General features: G+C 41.5%; 1 protein-coding gene across 5 annotated transcripts in view; it reads left to right on the top strand.

The window, feature by feature from the left end:
- The window catches only part of bsna (bassoon presynaptic cytomatrix protein a), a 135,542-nt gene that overhangs the window by 67,375 nt on the left and 44,826 nt on the right, over window positions 1-23,341 (top strand). The window lies entirely within an intron of this gene.

Genomic DNA, 23,341 nt, shown 5'->3' with positions numbered 1-23,341 from the left:
ATAGTGGTGGAAAGAGTATAAAGAAATTGTTCTTAAGTAAAAGTCCTGAAAAATAATATGACTCGGGTAAAAAGAAGTTGGCTGAAAAATTATTCAAGTTACTGCTTTACAAAGAACTTTAGTATAATTTTTCTATTTTTACCCAAATTTAGAAGGTGAGCATTATGGAGTAGGGTTAACCCTAACCCAAACACTCATGTACTGTAATGTCTTTTTCACAAGTGAGACCTGGGAAATCCCTTATGGACAAATACATCTGATATCATTACAGCTGAATAACATGCAGATAGAGATGCTCTGACTGATGAAACGTGGAAGACAATAATTAAACAATTACAATGCAATGCTATGCTATGCAATGGTCTCTGATCAGCGAACAATATCCAGAGGGCTAAGCAAGAGGGGTAATCCAGAATCCAGAGCAAAGGGTCAAAACATGAGTAACAGGGCAAAGCATGAAAAAGACTAAACTACAAGAACTATAACCTGAAACAAGACTACGAAAACAAACACAAAATTGCTTGGTATCGCGGCTATCATTATGGAAGGGATATGTGCAGAACAATACTCAGCTGTGTGTGAAAGGAAGTCCAATGCTTATAAAAGCATGTCTGATTGTGCTTTGTGTGTGTAATTGGTCTCTGGTGCATGTGATTGTTATCAGGTGACTGTGATTGGTGCAATAGAGCATGGAAAATGTAGTCCAGGGTGTACTGTGTGGTGTGAGTGTCTGTATTTTGGATGAGGACCTCTGGTGGTGAATAAACGGAAGTTCAATGACCGGAACATGACATAGCTCCCCTACAAATAGTGGCTTCCAGACACTCTATACAGTCTAGGAGGGTGGTGGAGTGGAGGCGGAACAGGGGGAGGGAGGTCCACGTGGAAGTGGAGTGGCCAGGGAATGAGGAAAAGCCAGCACAGCAAGAAGCCTGGGTGGACCAGATGGAAAAGGAGTCCACCACACCAGAGCAGATGGAACTGAAGTCCACCAGGCCAGAGCAGATGGAAATTGAGCATGCCAGGCCAGAACAGACGGAACTGGAGCCCGTCATGTTGGAGCAGAGGACAACTACAGCCAAGCAGATGGGACAGAAGCCCAACAGGGCGGAGCAGATGGAAATTAAGCCCACCAGGATGGAGCAGAGGAGCACCACAGCCGAGCAGACGGGACAGACAATAGCCCACCAGGGCAGAGCAGACGGGACAGACAAAAGCTGTGTTTTTGCTTAATTAATGTGCAATATTAATTATGCAAGATAAAATAAGACTCCTGGGTCTCTTAAAATTAACAACTAAGTTTCCTTTTTTAGAAAACTGATTCATGCATCTACAGTTCAAACGAAAAGGCTGCGAACCAGGAACACATCGCAGACCACAACAATGCACCATCAAACAAACGTTGAATCTATTCATCAGTTTTTCAACATATAAACAACGCATTAAGAGTGAAATGGGTGGGTAAATTATTGTTTTCCGGGTCCCCCCTGATAAACCCCGAACTGATAATTTAACCTTGTTGTGAATGTCCCTAGGAAAACAATCCACGGCAATCTAACAATCCAGTGAGAACAGAGAAGCGCGACACTGAACTCAGAAACTAGCTCACTGACAACTGAACAAGCTGTCATAATAAAAGTCCTGTCAGTAGCCATTCATAGATAATTTATTGAAGATTATTTATATGAAGTATTTTTCCGATCTGTTGAGTTCTTCTTACGTAAACAGTGTTTTTACCAAAAACCAACTCATAATGAACGTAAACAGTGTTGTTTTTATACCTAGTAATATAAATAATCAAATTTAATATAACTACTATTCAGTTTAGTATACCCACTTCCCACTCCACCCAAGCTTCCCCGCCCTGTGAGATTGTATTTTGCATAAATTAATTCAAATTTGTGTATTTTTTCTTTTTATTCTTACTTTTCCCCCTTTACTTTTGAATAACCCTTGGTTTCCTACATTTCTGTATTTACTTCACCGTCTTTATAATCCGTTACACTGCTACACAAGTTTTTACTTTGGCAATGTAAATGTTGACAAACATGCCATTATATCATGTAAAATAATTAGACTGCTCAGGGTTTATTTTATTTTGCCACTTCCGGTTGCTAATGTTATTTATCGTCTTTAACCGGACTTTTATTTTGACGGGATGACGTACCTTTACAGTTCTGTATATGTGATGTGAGGCTAGTTTTACTCAAATCAAACCGTCAAATGCTCATAAAGTTACTGTCAGAGCAGTTCTGGAGATGTTGTTCATGTGTTCACGTCCTTATTTAGTGAGACAGCAGAAGTTGAAATTACCGCGAGCGTCACGTGCGCTTCCGTGAAAGAACCTGACGTAAGATTTAAAATAAATTAATAGAAGCTTCGAAGCAGAGGAATTTGCCTCAATCATTTTTTGTAATAGAGTTACTCAAGGAATCGTTTCACCCTCCAGAAGGAACCCATCAGGGTGGAACAGATGGGACAGAAGCCCACCAGGGTGGAGCAGATGGGGCCAGGACCCATGGCAAAGACTCAGGCCTAGAGGAAGCAGAGACAGAAAATACAGGCAGTGCATTCCTGGTCTCAGAGACCAAGGCAGGGAACACAGAGTTCATAAACTGTCTCCATAGTTATGACAGGACAGAACAAGAGTTCATAAGTGGCCTCCATAGTCATGGACAGGACAGAACGAGAGTTCATAAGCAGCCCGATAGCTGTGACAGGACAGAACGAGAGTTTATAAATGGATACTACTGACACCTCTGAAGGTTCTGCAGCAGTTGCCACCACCTCTGGAGGTTCCACAGCAGTAACATTCTCTTTGACAGCAACACAACAGGCTGAGAGAACATTGCTGGGCGCCACCACCATATAAGGACCCGAATCATGCACCGCCGCTTCGGAAGGTTCTGCATCATGTGCCGCCACTTCTGGAGAAACTGCAGCAGATGCCATCACCTTTGGAGTGTCAGTAGTGGTGAACGCAGCTCATACACAACATAAAGTGATACCCATCAAGGGAAGCACTTCAGACTGGGGAATTAGTTCCTGAACAGGAGGGGTTGAGCGTGCTAGTTTTTGGATACCAGCGGCTTTTACTGACAGCAGTGTTGGATCCTCCATGCTGGATGCCAGTCTGGGATACTGAAGAGCTGACCTCCAGGTTCTTGGTGTAACAGACAAGACATGATGAGGCTTTGGAAGTTCAGCTGAGATGTGACAAGACTTGTGAAGCCATGGCTGCCATCTTGTGAACAGTATCGGCTGTTGCCACCATTTTGTGCATGCAGACTGGTGCGAACGCCATTACAGTCACAGACATGGTGTTGTCTTCCTCTTCTGTGAAAACCACAGTGAACCAAGAGCCAACACACAAAGCATAAATCCACAAATTGACAGAGATGAACGCAGATCCTCACGTTAGACTGAAGAGGTCGATTTATGCAAAGTCACAAAAAAAAAATAAAAAAAATCTCAAATCAAAATAACGACCAGTAAGTCAGAATAGTTAGTGATGGCTAACTACGCTCTAATATGGTTTTCCAGCTATCGTGGGCCTTGCTTAATATCAAATAGTATCCTTGTAGTGTCCATAACTGGCCAGTGCTCCAACAGCTGCTGGATCCTTTTGCGGATCAAGAAATACCTTGTAAAGCTAGAAAAAGACTAAACTATGAAAACTGTAAACAAGACTGAGAAAAACACTGAATGGCTTGCTATCTCTAGGGGAGGGATGTGCAGAAAAATACTCTGCAGTCAAGTCACCTTTATTTATATAGCACTTAAAGGAAAAATACATTGCGTCAAAGCAACTGAACAACATTCATTAGGAAAACAGTGTGTCAATGCAAATTGATAGTTAAAGGCAGTTCATCATTGAATTCAGTGATGTCATCTCTGTTCAGTTTATATAGTGTCTGTGCATTTATTTGCAATCAAGTCAACGATATCGCTGTAGATGAAGTGACCCCAACTAAGCAAGCCAGTGGCAAGGAACTGAAACTCCATTGGTGACAGAATGGAGAAAAAAACCTTGGGATGAAACCAGGCTCATTTGGGGGGGGCCAGTTCTCCTCTGACCAGACGAAACCAGTAGTTCAATTCCAGGCTGCAGCAAAGTCAGATTGTGGAGATGAATCATCTGTTTCCTGTGGTCTTGTCCTGGTGGTCCTCTGAGACAAGGTCTTTACAGGGGATCTGTATCTGGGGCTCTAGTTGTCCTGGTCTCCGCGGTCTTTCAGGGCTGTAGAGGTCCTTTCTAGGTGCTGATCCACCATCTGGTCTGGATAAGTACTGGATCTGGGTGACTGCAGTGACCCAGTCTGTATCCAGATCAGAGGATCTGGAGGCTACAATGACCTCGGAATAAGAATAATATTAGCGTAGATGCCATTCTTCTAATGATGTAGCAAGTACATCGGGTGTTATGGGTAGTGTTCCCGGTTCACCTAATTAATACAGCCTAAAAATCCTTTAACGGATATGGATATTAAAATCATATTAGTATGTTATGTGTAAGCCAGGTTAAAGAGATGGGTCTTTAATCTTTATTTAAACTGCAAAAGTGTGTCTGCCTCCCGAACAATATTAGGTAATTTAGATATATTTTTGAGATGGAAAAATGCTGTTTTAGAAATGCTAGAAACGTGGCTTTCTAAGGAAAGACTGCGATCAAATAGCACACCTAGGTTCCTAAATGATGACGAAGAATTGACAGAGCAACCATCAAGTCTTAGACAGTGTTCTAGGTTATTACAAGCAGAATTTTTAGGTCCTATAATTAACACCTCTGTTTTTTCAGAATTTAGCAGTAAGAAATTACTCGTCATCCAGTTTTTTTTTTTATATCGACTATGCATTCCATTAGTTTTTCAATTTGGGGTGTTTCACCGGGCCGCAAAGAAATATAGAGCGGAGTATCATCAGCATAATAGTGAAAGCTAACACCATGTTTCCTGATGATATCCCCCAAGGGTAACATAAAGCATGAAGAGTAGCGGCCCTAGTACTGAGCCTTGAGGTACTCCATACTGCACTTGTGATCGATATGATACATCTTCATTCACTGCTACGAACTGATGGCGGTCATACAAGTACGATTTAAACCATGCTAATGCACTTCCATTAATGCCAACAAAGTGTTCAAGTTGATGCAAAAGAATGTTGTGGTCAATTGTTTCAAACGCAGCACTAAGATCCAATTAAACTAATAGAGAGATACACCCACGATCAGATGATAAGAGCAGATCATTTGTAACTCTAAGGAGAGCAGTCTCCGTACTATTATACGGTCTAAATCCTGACTGGAAATCCTCACATATACCATTTTTCTCTAAGAAGGAATATAATTGTGAGGATACCACCTTTTCTAGTATCTTGGACAGAAAAGGGAGATTCGAGATTGGTCTATAATTAACTAGTTCTTTGGGGTCAAGTTGTGTTTTTTTGAGAGGCTTAACAACAGTCAGTTTGAAGGTTTTGGGGACATATCCTAAATGCAATGAGGAATTAATAATAGTCAGAAGAGGATCTATGACTTCTGGAATCACCTCTTTTAGGAGCTTAGATGGTATAGGGTCTAACATACATGTTGTTGGTTTAGATGATTTAGTATAGTAGAGAATGAGTGGAACTGTTCCTCAGGAGTCTATAGTGCACTGTCTGATGCGATACTGTAGCTGATGGCTCAATGGTTGCAACTTTATCTCTAATAGTATCGATTTTAGAAGTAAAGTAGTTCATAAAGTCATCTGTGATGTTGGGAAATGTCAACACTCTTTGAGGCTTTATTTTTCGTTAATTTAACCACTGTATTGAATAAATACCTGGGGTTATGTTTGTTTTCTTCAAAAAAAAAAAAAAAAAGGGAAGAAAAGTAATCGGATCTAGCAGTTTTTGATGCTTTTCTGTAGGATAGGTTACTTTCCCGCCTAACAAAACAAAATACCTCTAGTTTTGTTTTCCTTCAGCTGCGCTCCATTTTCCAGGCTGCTCTCTTTATGGTGCGAGTATGCTCATTATACCATGGTGTCATACTGGTTTCCTTAACCTTCCTGAAGTGTAAAGGAGCAACTGCATTTAAAATGCTAGAAGAGAGAGTCCGTAGTTTCTGTTACATCATCAAGTTGTTCTGAGGTTTTGGATATGCTAAGGAATTTGGATACATCAGGAAGATAACTTAAAAAGCAGTCTTTTGTGGTAGAAGTGATAGTTTTTCCATACTTGTAACAAGTAGAATTTACAGGTTTAGCTATATGAAGTTTGCACAAAACTGTATACGGTAGCCTGTACAAACATAACAGTGGATTTATCATTAACATTTGTTTCTCAGGATAATGTTATATGAAGCACCATTACTTCAAACGAGTTATACTTGAAGCCTGCCCTCTGAGAAATCCTGAAAACGTTGTTATAAATTGAAGCAACACCTCCCCCTTTGCCTTTTAGACGCGGCACATGTTTATAACAGTAATCTTGGGGGGTGGACTCATTTAAAATAATGTAATCATCAGGTTTTAGCCAGGTTAATCAGAGCAATGATCAGTGATCATGTTATTTACAAAAAGTGTTTTTGTAGAAAGGGATCTGATATTCAATAAGCCAAGCTTTATTATTTGTTTATCCGTATTGCATCTGTTTTTTATTTGAAACCCCAATTCAATTGTTACTCTTAACTTGTGTTGGACATTTTTTGTATTTTCTAGTTCGGGGAACAGACACAGTCTCTATAGTGTGATATCTAGGTGAAAGAATCTCTATGTGCTGAGAATTAACTGACCTCTGTGATGTGAGGCAGCTAGCAGACGGTCGGTTTAGCCAGTCTGTCTGCTTCCTGACCTGGGCCCCAGTTGGTCAAGCATAAACTTGAAGACTATTTGCCATATTTCTAGAGAGAAGAGTGGCGCCACCCCAGGAGGGATAAAGACCATCTCTTTTCAACAGGTCAGGTCTGCCCCAAAAGCTCGTCCAATTGTCTATGAAACCTATTGTAAGGAAATATTAGCTCATTTATTTTGAGAAGAATCAAATCTAAAGATTCAAATTACTTTACTTGAACTGAGTCCAAATTTATTTAGTTTATACATCATCAACGGTTCGTCCAGCGAACTTAAAGTTCAGTATATCCTTAAAATCTGTTTGAGTTTACTTCATGAACAAGATAATACAAACAGAAAGATAATTTATACGCTACAGGCTAGGTAGCACAGGATCTGGGCAAAGTTTAATCTTAAAATACACCACACAAGACAATACTTCTTTATAAATTAAACAAGAATTTATCGAGCTATTCTATAGATTATATGGATCTAAAACTAAATGAACACACACACACAAACATACATACATATACACACACAGTTGCAACGGATTTATGAGATGAGTTAATGAGAAAATCTCTACCAACTTCACAGGCGTATCAAGAATCAATAAAAGCAGAGCCCTAGTTTAGCTTTACAACTTAACAATGACATTGCACCATTTCAGCAATAGATAGATGTTTGTTTGCCTTTACTTGTGGTTGTGCCGCTGGCCGCAGTGTCGTTTCGTCTCCTTGGCTCGCGTTGAGCTGAAAGGGGAATCCCGACTGTGATTCGCGGTTGCGTAGATGACGTCTAGGGATGCCTTTTGCCTTGATTGGTTGGTTGACTGCCCAGCAATTTTGAGAGATTCAACAGCTCTTGCCTTGACGGTGGACAAAGTTTCTTCCGAGTCCTCTCGTTTGCGCGGCGTGAGCTTTGGAGATTCTGTCACGGAAAGTTGAAGTTCTTTATGACGCTGATGACTAGAAGCCTGGGTTGAAAAGGCGCAAGCAAGCGAGGAAGCATGGTTTCGCTGTCACAAAGTTTTAACGAAGTGGTTTTGAGTTCTGGATGGCAAGAACGCTAGCAGCGTGTAGGTAGTTCAAGCCATGGCCAAGATGGAAGAGCAGCGTAGCGCAGCGCACCGCATTTAAGCGACATGATACACAACGCGCTTGGAGACTAGACTAGAGACTAGACTGGAGCATTGGGGTTTTATCGAAGCAGATTTGGTCCATCCCACGATGTGATCTCCCAATGGGATGCTGTTACAGAGCTTAGACATGCCCCGTACTGTTTCTCGATTAAACATCATGTGGCATTGTCATGTGGGATGGATCTTTGGGTCAATACCTTATAGAGTGTCATAATATGCACACTATATACAGAATCTGGAAATTTCATTTGCTCCAAGTTTAGATAAATAACGTGAGCTTTCATTCAATACTAAACTTTCCATATCTTACACGAACTATCTGTTAAAGTTATGAAACTATACATAAAGCATTGGTTAAAGTTGCACCGATTACCTTGAGCACATCAAACATATATAAAGACATAAAACATTATTTGTGAATCTAGTTAAACCTTCAGATTTCTTAATGGTTGTCCTTTTGAGATAGTTTGTTGAAAAGTTCAGTTCGTAGAAAGATTCTCAAGCAAGCAGGAATCAAAGTCATGGGATGATCCTGTATTGATTCTTTGTGTTGAGGTCCACTATTAATAACGATTACTGTGGCATTTCCATACATTGGGATCATATGATTCTGTGATACACAGGGTCCTTTTATCTTGTTAAAAGAGTTAATTAAATCAGCTCCTTTTTTAGGGACTCAGGATGTTGATGTACCATTAGTTTCCTCATGAGTGGGGGCATTTTGCAACAGACCTTTCCTCTGTTGTATGATAACGTTATCACTTCGCTTAATGTCGCAACGTCTTTTAGCCAAGCTAAGAGTTGTGCCTCTTCAGAGACAACACCTACAGCCTCTAAGCTCCATGCGGGGGCACACCCTCAGCCTGCGAGAGGAGATCTCTCCTGACGGGAACCTCCCATGGAGTGCCGTCAAAAAGAGAAATCAGGCCCAGGAACCATACCCGGCCCGTCCAGAACGGGGCTACTAACAGCAGCTGGACTCCGTCCCGGCGCACTCTCTCCAGAACTCCTGAGAGCAGAGCAATCGGGGGAAAAATGTACAGATGAAGCCTCGGCCATGTCTGTACCATGGCGTCCAGCCCCAGTGGAGCTGGATGAGTCAGAGGAAGCCAGAGGGGACAGTGCGATGTCTCTCGAGTCGCAAACAGATCCACCCGAGTCTGGCCAACATCTCCAACTCTGCTTCATCACCTCAGTGTGAAGCTGCCATTCCCTGGGCCTCGGCCCCTGCCTCAACAGGATGTCTGCTCCCATATAAAGATGCCCAGGAATGTGAACTGCTCTGAGTGAGAGGAATTCGTCCTGGGCCCACACAAGAATCTGGTACACTAGTTGTAAACGGCGTGAGTGCAGACCTCCTTGATGGTTTATGTAAGAGACCACCGCTGTGTTGTCGGTGCGCACCAACACATGGTGACCTCTTAGGTCTGGGAGAAAATAACAAAGTGCACAAAGCACGGCCAGCATCTCCAGGCAGTTGATGTGCCATGTCAGATGGCGACCACTCCACAGACCACGGGCAGGGTGGCCACTCATGACCGCACCCCAGCCGGTGAGGGACGCGTCCGTCGCTACCATACCGCGCTGACAAGGAGCTCCCAGCGCCGGGCCCTGGGACAAGACCAAGGCTTCCTCCACATATCCAAGGCACGTAGGCAGTGCCGCGTGACCTTTAGCATGCGAGGTGGGTTTCCCCTCAGGGAGAACTCCTTGGTCTTGAGCCACCACTGTAGGGGTCTCATGTACAGCAGGCCAATAGTATTCACGTTGGACGCAGCTGCCATCAGACCCAGCAATTTCCGTGACTGCTTGACAGTGAGTGACCAACCTTCTCTCACTCTCGCGACTGCAGTGAGGATCGACTCGATCCGAGCAGGTGACATACGTGCCTGCATCGTGGTCGAATCCCACACCATGCCCAGATAAGTGGTTCTCTGAACTGGAGAAAGCACACTTTTCTTGGCGTTAAGTCTTAACCCCAGCTCTTTCATGTGAGCGAGAACGACACCTCGGTGCCGAACCACCATCTGCTCAGATTCAGCTGATATCAACCAATCATCAATGTGGTTGAGTCGGGAATGTGTGGGGTGAGAGTGCAAGGCCAGTGGAAGATCCTTATTGGTAGGCTTTTGCCCCCAAAAGCAAACCTCAGGAACTTCCGATGAAGAAGGATGGAGATGAATGCATCTTTTGATAGATCGTGACACATCAGTCCTCGGACTTGGCATGTGCAGGCGTGCTAAACTTCAGTCCCCTGACTGAGAGGTTCAAAAAGCACAGATCTAGAAAGGGACACAACACCTCATTCTTCCTCCGAACAGTAAAGTACCGGCTGTAGGACCTGGACTCTGCAACTCAAGGAGGGACCACCTCGATGGTCTCCATCCTCAGAGAGAGTCTACTTCTGTTCCATTACCAGAGCCTGCTTGGGGCCCACCAGAACTGGATTCTGTGGCCTCTCACTACAGTGTGCAGGACCCATTGAGACACATTTGGTTTCACGCTGCAATATAGTCTACTAAGGGAATCAGCCTCTCAAGACTGATCTCTGGTTGCATCAGCGCAATTAGCTCGGTGCCCTGAAGCGGCGTACCGGCAGGAGATGGCCGAACTAGCTGCTCTGGAAACCTCCCAGGAGGTCGCAAGCCTCTTAGCACCGCTACGTTTCCGGGCGGTAACTGGAGACTGCTGCGCCCTGGAACACCGGCAGGGTTGGCAGACCGATCTCCTGAGGGCACTGAGGAGAGACGGGCACCGTGTAATGCAGTGTACACCGCTCTTCCCCAGAGAGGCCTGCCCTCCGAGGTCCTGAGCACACTCCTCAGAGCGTGCCCGACGAGAGCGGAGCGCTTAACAGTGAGAAAAGCATAGTCAGCCCCCCGAGAGCTGACTGCGCGAGCTCCACTCTTCATTAATGCTGCTTATGTTAATATTAGGCATAATATGCTTGTGTAAATGGTGCTTGTGTGACTGGTGCTTGTGTAACTGGCGAGCTCATCGACGCCTTTCCACATCAATCTCCTCAGAGAAAGACAGGCAGCGCCGTCGCGCCCTCTCATCGGGGAGAAAGTACCGCAAACGCGGGCTTCCGACCACCGAGAGCGGGCGCCAGATCTGATGGCTAAGAAAGAAGATAGGGACTTGCCCGTCTTACATTCCTTCCAGCAGATCCGAAAGCGAGTCCCGCGAGCACAACCACTGTTTCGCCTCGGCGAAAGCGGGGCTGGCACCGCGAGAAACGCCAGTGAAAGCTCTCTCCTCAAAGAGAGCCCTCAGAGAGTGAAGCAAAGGCTTGCATCGCAGCCGTCAACTCCCTCGAGAGCTGACACTGCGCGCTTCACTCTCAAGCAGACAGGGAAAAACACACAGCCTGAGCGCTGCCTGCTCTCGCCCAAAACTTCTCTTGATTGAAGCTTTGACAATGGAGTTTATCAGTGGACAAACGACACTAAATAAGACTCACAAACAGATAGCGACTGACACACACACAGAGCGCTTGCTGAAGACACAAGGCTGATACCCGGCTTCGTTGCTCATGCTTTTATGCTTCCTGGTCTCTGACGTCACCCGCCTATGACGTCTCGCCCTTCCTTTGGACTGATTATACATGTTATTCAGAGACGTCACGCTGGACGCGTTCCCCAAACGTTCGCCAAACGTTCTTGACGCAGCTCGAGTTCCTGAAGAGGAACAATAGCAATGACAGTATTGTTTTTTTCAGCTGGTAGGATTGACAACCAAACATAAATCAGAGCGTTTCTTGCTGCGTGTTCAATATTTGGTGGACGCCTATCTGTTCTCTTGTTGACCTACGTTAGCCTTGGCTGGTTAGGAGAAGGGAAGGTAGGGTGAGAGTCAGACAATTTTGAAACGAAGTGTTCAAGTTTCACAAAAATTTTGATTAAATGTTTCTAAAGTTCTCTGCTTTTATGATTCTCACATGTACAACCCAAAATGGCAACAGTAGTCAAATCAGAAGAGGACAGCTTAGAGAGATAAGAGAGTTTTTGCTCCCAATATTTAGGAAAGATGACAGGGTGGTAGCGCTGTTGAGTCGATACACCTAGAGGTTGGTTTTACTGCGTTAGCAAGGATAACACTAACTAACCTAAGTATTGAGGAAAATATAGAGTTTCTCACTGTTTGCACATAATAACCACTCTCCTACATGATTCCTTTATTTGTTTTTAACAGTAGAATTTATACTTATCCATTTATGGACATTTATGGATAAATATAGACCTACATATAACTACTGTGCCGTGCTGCTCATATTTATTACACAGTAAAAATGCCCCTTCGCTCACCCAAAACAGGTGGCCTGTGGATGCGAATCCAAAACAAGGAGTGGTGGGAGGCTGTCCTGCTCGACTTGACAGTTGCCGAGTGAAAGGAGAGTTTTATAATGACACACATTTATACAACACTTTATTCAAAAGGAAGAGCAGCTTGTTCCGCATGTCATACGTTATTATGCTATTTCTGGATTATCGCACTTGCGCCATCCTTTCAGTTTCGTGGTTCAGTTTGATCGAGTGTTTACATGCACTCTCAATCTTATTAGAAAAGGAATAAACCACCCCCTTCAGTACAATTTAAATTTCATACCGATTGAGCTCAATCGGATCGCTTAAGGTGTTTACCTGAAGGCTTTCGAGTCCGATTGAGCCGTCAATCCAATTACAAATGGAGTATTTGGATGCATGAAACTGCAGCCATTGAAAGTGTAGTTTGTAATAATAACAAAGGTGAACTCCAGGCACATTTTTGGTAGGAAAACAAAAAGAAGATCATTTTATTTAATATGTTAACCCTAGGCTTGGGAATTGAAAAACTATTCCAATTCTGGAATAGGATGCTTAAAATCAGGAATTGTTAGTTATAAAATGAAAATTTATATTCGTCTTATTGATTTTTTGTGCACATTTAAATTTGACTTTTTCTGTACAGCAAACATACGGGCATAGACATTATTTGAGGGGTACAGAAATATATATATATATATATAAACTACTTTTCACTATTTGACTTTTGTCTAATTGACAGGCTTTATTTATTTATTTATTTATATGCATTTTAATTGGATAAGAAATCAAATACACTGCTGGACTGGATACTGCTGGAGTCGTTTGTATTCTGTAATTTTTTCCTTTATTTTCCTAATGACAATTTTAAAATTGGTTTATACAAACACATGATAAGGTAGAATAATTTCTTTACTGAATTAAATGTTATGTCAATTAGCACTTGATTATAAATATACTATATTAACTAAAAAATACCTTTTAATTATCATTTTTAGCTACAGCAATGGTGGGATACCTTTGTCCATATTAGGGATTTCCTGCATGTTATAAGTTATTACTTCTACTTGGCCATTTTGGACTTTCTGCGAGACCGTCCCTGACTTCAAGTATGAATGAAAAATACATTGCGTGAGAGTGTTTGTGCTCCTTAATATCCATATTTTCTCGATTTGGATATGAATGAATTATCCGGTCATACATAGACTCAATACTACAATGCTCACACATTCAAAGCACTCACACAGAAAAAGTGATTTTAAATGCATCTGATTCATAGATAAATCATGGTTGATCTATCAGCCAGATGCACATAAAATGCATGCTCTCTTATTTCAGTGTTGTTGTTAATGTTGAGGTTATTTTAGCTTCACACATTTAGTTTAACTGCACTGTTAAAGAGGGCATTTTTACCATTACATTTAACTGCATGTACTGTATTTTAGAAACATACATTGTTCCCTTTCTGGCGGTCATGTTCTACGTTACATCAGAAAGAGACTGACGAATGGGGTCTCGCCCGAGAGCCCAATCACCTTCGAGTGGTAACAAAACTCATTCAACTCGCATTGAAGCTTTTGCTTCAGAGCCGAGCACATCATTGCTGCTTTCACAAGAGTGTTTACAAGCAAGTCAGCTGGTGTTGGTATGACGGCACGATTCAGCGGTTCATCTGAGCTTCCTGCATTCAGCTCCCACGTTCCCCTGAGCGCTTCAGCATCACTGAAAGAGCTTTTTTCTCTTTCTGAAAGAGTAAACGGTTTGAGTTTGCATTTTTTTTAAGATGTCATTCTGTGTTTCTGGGTGCAGTCGATATATGGTTCCTCGTGATAGCCACAATCGTTCTGCCACGTGCATGGGCTTTCAGCACGCTGAGACTGCATTCGTGGATGACTCATGCTCTTATTGCGGGGACATGACCATCTCAGCGTTAAGATCAAGACTCGATTACCTTAAAATATTGGTCTCAAACTCAATTCCTGGAGGGCCACAGCTCTGCACAGTTTTGCTCCAACCCTAATCAAATATACCTGATCCAGCTAATCAAGGTCTTTAGGATTACTAGAAACTTCCAAGCAGGTGTGATTTGGAGCTGGTTGGAGCTAAACTCTGCAGAGCTTTGGCCCTCCAGGAATTGTATTTGAGACCACTGCCTTAAAAGGTGTAGAGTCCCCTCTGCCACACCCCGTTCTAGCTTCTCTTCTCATAATAGAGCTACTTCGGCTGGTGGTCAGGGTGATCTGACCGTTACTGTGTGGGCTTCCTCTACGAGCCAGACTTCTCAGGCCACACCCCCCTCATTGCAGTGTTAATTTCGTTGACTAAATATTTTCGTCATTATTTTCGTCACGAATATATTTTTGCGGACGAAAACGAAACGAAAACTAAAAAAGAAGGCACTGAGCGAGACTAAAACTATGACTAAATTGATTGACATTATCGTCAACGAATAAAGGATGAGACGAAAATAGACTGTGACGAAAATCAAATCAGCAGACGGGAGAGATGCGAGGAATCAACAAAAGAACCGGCAAAACGGAACAGGTGAGACTGCATGAGAGAAGAGAACCAATCCGAGCCTGACTTATTGAGACGTGAAGCGTTTTTAAATGAGCTCCCGGGAAGACGGCATTCGAAGAGGTGATGTCTAAAAGAGCGACAAAATGTCCACAGCTCACTTCACGTTTGACGATGAACAAAACAAAACAAAGTGTAAAGCAGGCGGAGCGCTCATTCGTGGCAAGAACACAACCAATTTGAAAAGACATTTACAGACGAGCCACCCGGACATTTTCTCAAATGTAATTTCACAACGATGTTCTTTTGTTTATTGAGCTAAGCAAAATTGGAAGACTGAAGTGCGTAGATGTTGTAGCATTAAATATTACGAACTGAAAAGTACTGTAAAATAGCCCCTTCTTCAAGTTAGATGAGAGCACAATACTAATACGTAATATTATGATACATACATTTGATTAATACTAATGTTTAGTATATTTTATAATGTTCTACTTGTTGACAATATCACAAATATTTCTATATTAGTCATGTGAAACGTGAATGTTCACATCCTATCATTATACATACTAATCTAGCAATATTGTAGTATTTAAAACATACAATATTGCTAGACAAATGAATACCTTATAAAATCTTGTTACTTTTTTTATCCACCCAACTTATTAAATATTTACTTTAAATGTATGCACTTATTGTTCAGCTCAGCTGTAAGCTTTAAGGTCCTGGACCTAACTTTATTTTTCTTTTATTGATGGTCAATTGGCAGCTAGTTGTTGTTTACATTATCATGACAGTGTTTGTTGCTGCATAAAAGCTTTTGAATCGAAAATAAAGACACAGTTGTGTTGATATGAAGTTGAATTTGTGTTTTATATATTTTGGTTAAGTTTGTTTCCTATACCAGCTGAAAAAAATTGTCTAGTAAATCTGTTATTGATTTTAGTCTTATTTTAGTCGACTAAAATACCAAGCAATTTTAGTCGACTAAAATACCAAGCAATTTTAGTCGACTAAAATACCAAGCAATTTTAGTCGACTAAAATAAGACTAAAATTAAAACAAATCAGATGACTAAAACTTGACTAAAACTAAAAAGAATTATAGTCAAAAGACTAAGACTAAAACTAAATTAAAATTTCGTGTCAAAATTAACACTGCCTCATTGCCCTCTATGCCGGAGCGGCCAAGGGGTACGCTGGGATTCCCCAAGTGGAGTGTTCTGTTGCCATGTAACTGTCCTCAGAGCACGTCTGCATGGTATGGTGGTCCCAAGCTTCCCTCAAATAGCTGCACGGAGGCAGTGCTGATCCAGGGGTTTTCAGGCGTCAGGCCAAGTGGCGTTCCTGAGACAGGCGACCCGGAGTTGGGGTTGTCAGCTCATCAGCCCCTACTTCATAGTACCCAATAAAACAGGTGGGTTACGGCCAATCCTGGACTTGCATGACTTGAACCGAGCTCTTCACAGACTTCCGTTCAAGATGTTAACACCCAAGTGCATTTTCGAATGCATTCATCCGTTGGATTGGTTTGCAGCAATCAACCTGTGGCTAGATTCACAAAAATCTTCTTAAGAAATGAATTAAAGAGCCACACAGATGGGAAATCAAAAATTACCTGTATTACAGTGTATGGTGTAGCTGTCCATCAGTGTAAATAATGTGCAGAGTAAATAAACCAAAAAGTACACGATTTATAAAGTTATTGGCTTCTAAAGTAAGGAGTCGACTCTGAATCGCTGAAACGAGTCATTATAGATTTAAAATCTTTTGCCCATCTCTATGTACGTCACTAGAACACTTTCAATAATAATCTCCGCCTATCGTCTTGGGAGAAACGGAACTCTGACCTGCCCCACCCCCCACACAGACGCTCTGGTTGGTGTGATAGCATCATGTCGAGGAGACAATGGTTCTCATTCATGAAACATTCATAAATTTACGAGTAAATATCTGAGTGATTTGCGCGTAAAGAGAACTTCCCGAAAACTCCTGATTCACAAAAACTTCGTAACCGTAATAGTGATAGTGAAATGTGTGTGTGTGTTAATGAATTCCAATCAGTAAATGGGACGCGCGTGCACGCTCATTCTCAATTACCATAAATCCCGCCTATTAAATCCGACTGACAACTATATATGAGCATCATATTATGACATCAAACAAAGGATTTCAACATGTCTTCTCAAAAGCGACTGAAAAAGAAACATTTCTCAGCTGCAGAAATTGAAGTTTTATTATCAGAAGTTCATTCAAAACGCCACATTTTATTTTCAAGCGTAGCCTACTAGTGGCGTATCAGGTCCGTATGTAATTACTATATATAATATTTTTTTTCAAAATGCTGTGTAAATATGTACCCGATTAAGGTGAATTAAAATGCAGCCGTATTAATGAGCAAAACGTTTTATTTTTATTTTACGCGTGGCTGGGAGCAGGTGTAGATTTCTTTCGTACCAACTAACATTTGGAAAATACGAATGTTTTAATGAATCCAAAAATTTACGCCAAAACCACTTTACACGCGATTTACACAAAAATTCGTTATGCTCGTGTTTCATGAATGAGACCCAGTGTGTTTTTAATTGTAAAGGCAAGTTTGTTTTATTTTCATTACCAAAGAATGAAGATCAGAAGAACCAGTGGCTAAAATTCAGTTTTACCACAATACCAGAGCAGTACAACAAATCCCTTTTGTTGTGTTCACAACATTTCACTGATGACTGCTTTTCTAATCTCGGTGAGTACAAAGCGGGATTTTCAAAGCATTTGGCCATAAAAGAGGGTTCATTACCAACTTTATTTGGACCAACAAGCATCTCCGAATCACAACGCGAAGTATGATTATGAAGTTATGTGTTTGTTTTCTCCCGAGCGTCTTATCAGTATGTGTGCTGTCTGCAGCCTTTGCCTGTGCTGATGATCTTCATTTACAAACACGTCATTAAAATGAAGTGTAGCTCCGTGAATACTCAACGAAGAGACATGAGAGAGATATCTATAGAAAGCTTGACATGTCTTCTTTAAAACTAAACAAGTGCTGCGAACAGATACTCTGTGATAAAGTAATCCATATAAAAACAACGCGATGTCCGTTTTTCACGTCTCCCTTCATTCTAATGTGACCACGCCCCCGCACTGAACGCGCTATTCAGATTCAAACTGAAGCGCACGGCTTGAATACGCACACACAGAAGAAAAAGCAGCGAGACTGTTCAAGATTTTTATTTTACTGTTTGCTTCACGGTGAGAGGAATAAGACATAATTCACCCCAAAAAGATGCTAACGCATTGTTTACCTTGAATTTGTGTGCCGAACAATCAATCAAAACTGACTATGTCCAATCAGAACACAGTATGCTACCGAAAGGTGGGGTTTAAGGAAACTGAATCTTTTGAACAGCTTTGCGCGAACCGTTTAGGGATCTCTGAGAATTGAGGTAATTTTAAAATGATATTTTGACAAAATGACAATGTTTTTTAACCTGGGATGGATTTAAACCTATTGTAAAGGACTTATAAACAGTGATAGGAAGCTTAGAATTTTCATCTTACTGGCTCTTTAAGAAATTTCTTAAGATAAATTCCACAAAGTTTGTAAGAATGTTCTGAAGTGCAATTCATGAAAAATTATTTAAGTTCTCAAATATATTCTTAAGAACATCTTAATTTTTTCTTAAGAAGAAAATAACAGCCGTTATCTGAATTAAAACATGACGCACTGCTAAACTCACACTATTGTCTTTATGCACTTCCGGTAAATTACCCTAATAATCATAATAAGCACGCACCATAAACTGTATATTTTCGTTGCGACTTTGACTGGCACTCAGCTTCATGTTTTTAAAATGTAAAATGAATGGTGTTCAATTAAAGCTCCCTATCTGTCTCGTTTTAGAGTTGCTAATGAGTTTTGAAGTCAGCAAAATACGGCGTCACACACAGGCTAATCATGAGCGATCGTGTTTACTTTAACAGTAATCGCTGTCCCTTCAGAAAACTTGTGCACATCCCCAGTCCTCCTATGTATTATATGTAGCTGCTGTTGTAATGCATAAATATAACAATTAATGTAAAATAAACCAACAAATTAATTAAATAATTATTATTGTTTGGGATTTAAGACAAGTCTGGGGCTGTCCTAAATTTAAGAAGTAATTTACAATGATTTTTAAGAAGTTTCTTTTCAAGAATTTTAATTCTTCTTAGGTTTTGATTAACCCTCTGGAGTCTAAGGATATTTTTGGATCCTGGAGAAGTTTTGTCATGCCCTGACATTTGTGCTTTTTTCAGTTTCTTATAAATATCTAAATGGGTAAGGTCTAATATCACTTTAATCAGCACAAACTGGGCTATAATAATATGTGAAATGCATGTATGTCCATGATTGTATTTTTGAGGAAAAAATTATTATGCGTAGTAAGTGAAAAACTAAAAAGGTCAAATCACTTGAATAAGCCAAAAAAACAAAAAAAAACAAAGAAAAAGAAAAAAATTGGTTCCCGGGACTTTTGAGAACTGGAGCTTGTTGACTATTATTTTTCTTTCTAAATTATGTGAAAATCATCTTGTTTACTCACTCACAGAAAACAATATATAGTAGGCATCAACTATCATGAATATCATTGTGATTTACACCTGAGAAGACAAAGGCCTGCATAATGAGCCTTTAAGTCAGCTTGTGTCACTGAGAGGTGAAGAGTTACAAGAAAGAATGTGAGAACAAAATAATTCTATATAATTTTGTGTTTGTAGTTTATTTAGAATATATTTAATTATCCCACAACATACTTTAATATCCACTTGGGGGAGCAGTTAAACAGTTTATTAGGAACAATCAAAGCTGACCTTCAAAATAATATATATATATATATATATATATATATATATATATATATATATATATATATATATATTATTATTTATTTTTTTTATTTTTTATTTTTTGCATCATTACTCCAGTCACACAATCCTTCAGAAATCCTTTTAACAATCTTCTTTTCTACAATAAACATGTATTATTATTATTATTATTATTATTATTATTAATGTTATTGTTAATGTTGTTTGTTTTTTTAGGGGGAATAAATTGAAAGAACAGCATTGTGTTACATTTGTTACAGTTAAGATTTATTTGTTACATTTATATTATTTACATCAAGCTTTTGAATTGTATAGTATTGTATATTGTAACTGAAACTTCATAATATTTCACTTGATTATACATTTAGTCAGGAATTATAGTTTGGAAAAAGTCTTTGGAAAAAGTCTAACTAGTAAAATGTTTACACGTTATGTGAAAACTAGTACAAGTATTATAAATAAATAAAAAGAGACTTACTCATGTTTATGATCTCTGCTGAATAAAGTGCTTCATTCTTTTTTTTTCTGAGGAAATCCAAATCTCAAATCCTCAACCACATCACAACTTTTAGGGGTGAATTATGTCTTATTCCTCTCATTGCGAAGAAAAACAGTAAAATAAAAAAAAACTTGAAGAACAGTCTGGCTGCTTTTTCTTCTGTGTGGGCGTATTCAAGCTGCGCGCTTCAGTTTGAATCTGAATAGCGCATTCAGCGCGGGGGCGTAGTCACATTCGATATAATGAAGGGAGACATTGCATTGTTTTCATATGGATTACTTTATCACAGAATATTTGTTTTCGGTAGCACTTGTTTAATTCAAAAGCAGTCATGTCAAGCTTTCTATAGATATCTCTCTCATGTCTCTTCTTTGAGTATTCACGGAGTTACAGTTCATTTTAATGACGTGTTTGTAAATGAAGATCAGCACAGACAAAGGCTGCAGACAGAACACCTTGTTTGTTATCTTTATTTTATAAGTGCACAAAGTTTTGTTGTTATTATGTCTGTATACAAAAAAAAGTTGACACTTTACAGATTCAATTGATGTATCACTCTTATCTGTACGATTAAAACTGTGAAGTGTAATTTAAGTTCTTTTCGGGGTTATCAGGAGAAAATGACTCATAACGCGTATACGTGTTAATCGGCTCCAGAGGGTTAAGAACAATCTTAAGAAAAACGATAAGAATATTCTTAAGAATATTTTTTTAAGTTTTTTTCTTTTCTTAGTTAGAAAATAGGAAGAAATTGGCAGTTAAGAATAATTTTTTCTTAAGAAAATTTTGTGAATCTGGTCCCTTAAGGACCCGTACTTTCATGTCTCCATTCTTCCTCGAAACAGACCGTTTCTTCGGTTTGCTTTCAAGGGGCAGGCATTTCAGTACAAGGTTTTCCCATTTGGGTTGGCCCTGTCTCCCTTTGTCCTTACAAAGATTTCGGAGGGAGCCCTGGCTCCTCCCATGGAACGATGTCTCCGTATCCTCAACTACCTCGACGGCTGGCTGATTCTAGCTCATGCTCTAGTGTGGTTGTGCGAGCACAGGGATCTGGTGCTCAGACACCTCATCTGTCTGGGTCTTCAGGTCAACTGGGAAAAAAGCAAACTCTCTCCTGTGCAGAGGATCTCTTCGCTCGGTATGGAAATAGACACGGTCGCCATGTTCCCGCAGCTTATGAATGAGCGCACTCAGTCCCTGCTGAAGTGCCTGAGACAATTCGAGGGCAAGAGAGCGATTCCACTGAAACTCTTTCAAAGGCTCCTTGGGCATATGGCATCCACAATGGAAGTCATACCACTCGGGTTGCTCCATATGAGACCGCTTCAGCACTAGCTTCATGACTGAGTATCGAGATGGGACCTGTTTGCCTCTCCAGAAAATTCCCACTGCCAGTTGTTTTACTCCCTGACCGAGGCCACCCTTGGCATGGACGCTCTGGGGCACAGATGGCCGCTGGTCCTGCGCAAGTATGCGTTTCCCCCAGTGAGCCTTCTTGGACAGACATTGTGAAAGATCAGGGAGGACAAAGAGCAGGTCCTCATGGTTGCGCCTTTTTGGCCCGGCCGGACCTGGTTCCCCGAACTTGTACTCCTCGCGACAGCCTCTCCCTTGCCAATTCCTCTGAGGAAAGACCTTCTTTCTCAGAGACGGGGCACCCGCGTTCTGATCTTTGGAACCTACATGTGTGGGTTCTGGATGGGTCATGGAAGGTTTGGGGACCTTGCCACCTCAGGAGGTAGCTATCATAACTTTGACCAGACAGACCAGACAGACTTTGAAGTGGAAACTCTTCGTTACTTGGTCTTCTTCACATCGTGAAGACACCTAGAGATGCCCGATTGGGTCAGTCATTTCCTTTCTTCTGGAAGGGATGGAACAAAGGCTGTCTCCTTCCACCCTGAAGTTCACGCCATTTGAGCTCAACATGACCCTGTTGATGGTAAGTCTCTTGGGAAGTATGATTTGATAATCAGGTTCCTGAGATGGGCCAGGAGGCTCAATCCGCCTCGCCCTCAGCAAGTTCCCTCTTGGGACCTCGCAGTGGTTCTACCAGCACTGCTTGCTCTCAGTAGAGCTAAAGTTTTATCATTGAAAACTGCACTTCTGACGGCTCCATGCCTGAAATTCGGGCCAGCCAACTCACGCTATCTTGAGACCCAGGCCTGGGTAAGTGCCCAAAGCTCCCACCACTCCTTTAAGAGATCAGGTGGTGAACTTGCAAGCACTGCTCCTGGGGAAGACCCAGCCCTGGCACTGCTCTGTCCAGTACCTTAGGACCTCATACCAGCTCTTTGTTTGTTACGGAGGCCAGCAGAAGGGAAAGGCTGTCTCCAAACAGAGGTTATCTCACTGAATAGTGTATGCTATTGTCCTGGCTTATTGCTTATTGTCCTGCTATTGTGCTGGCTAACAGACATCTGTAGAGCTGCGGGCTGGGTGACACCTAACACATTTGCAGGATTTTGTAATCTCTGTGCAGAGCCCGTGTCCTCCCGGCTACTTGCCCCTTTGGGCCAGTAAGGACCTGCTCAGTGTCAATCCGCTTGCTGCATCATTCAACTCCACAGACTGGATGCATGCGCTATTCCCCATAGATGAGTACCTCAGTTCAGAACCCTGGGTTCCTTCAGCACTGTTCATGTCCAGCACTTGTGTGCATGCCCTATCGGTCAGCCCTGTGTGGGACTATGTGCCTCCATGTGTTGTGATTCCCCCTTTCTGGGCAATCCCATGTGTGTATTTCCACAGTAAGTCTCTTCGTAGCATGTGTCTTTCCCTTGGCAAGCACCTTGCCAGCTATGTCATTGAAACTTCCACCCTGCGGGCTGGTACCTCAGAGTTCATGTGTAACACCACCTCTTGGTTGATACCTGCCTTTGTAAGTCCTCCTAAGAGCAGGCAGCCTGCTAGTATACATCCAGCTGGAATATGCTACCCAGTGTATTCTGTGTCAACTATAGGCCCTCGCTTGTGCTGGCCTCACGACAGGGTGCTTTCACTCACACAGATTACTGGAAGACAGCCATGTGTCACTCTCTTTCTGACGTAACATAGAATGTGACAAACTGAAAGGGAACGTCTAGGTTACATATGTAACCCTTGTTCCCTGAAGGAGGGAATGGAGATGTTACGTCCCTTTGCCACATTGCTGTTCCACTGCACGGCCGGGTCACTGGGCTCAACTCCTCAGCAAAGACTTGAGT

This window comes from Carassius gibelio, chromosome B8 (genome assembly GCF_023724105.1).
Source record: "Carassius gibelio isolate Cgi1373 ecotype wild population from Czech Republic chromosome B8, carGib1.2-hapl.c, whole genome shotgun sequence".
Classification (NCBI taxonomy): domain Eukaryota; kingdom Metazoa; phylum Chordata; class Actinopteri; order Cypriniformes; family Cyprinidae; genus Carassius; species Carassius gibelio.
This window is presented reverse-complemented; position numbering and strand designations above follow the sequence as displayed.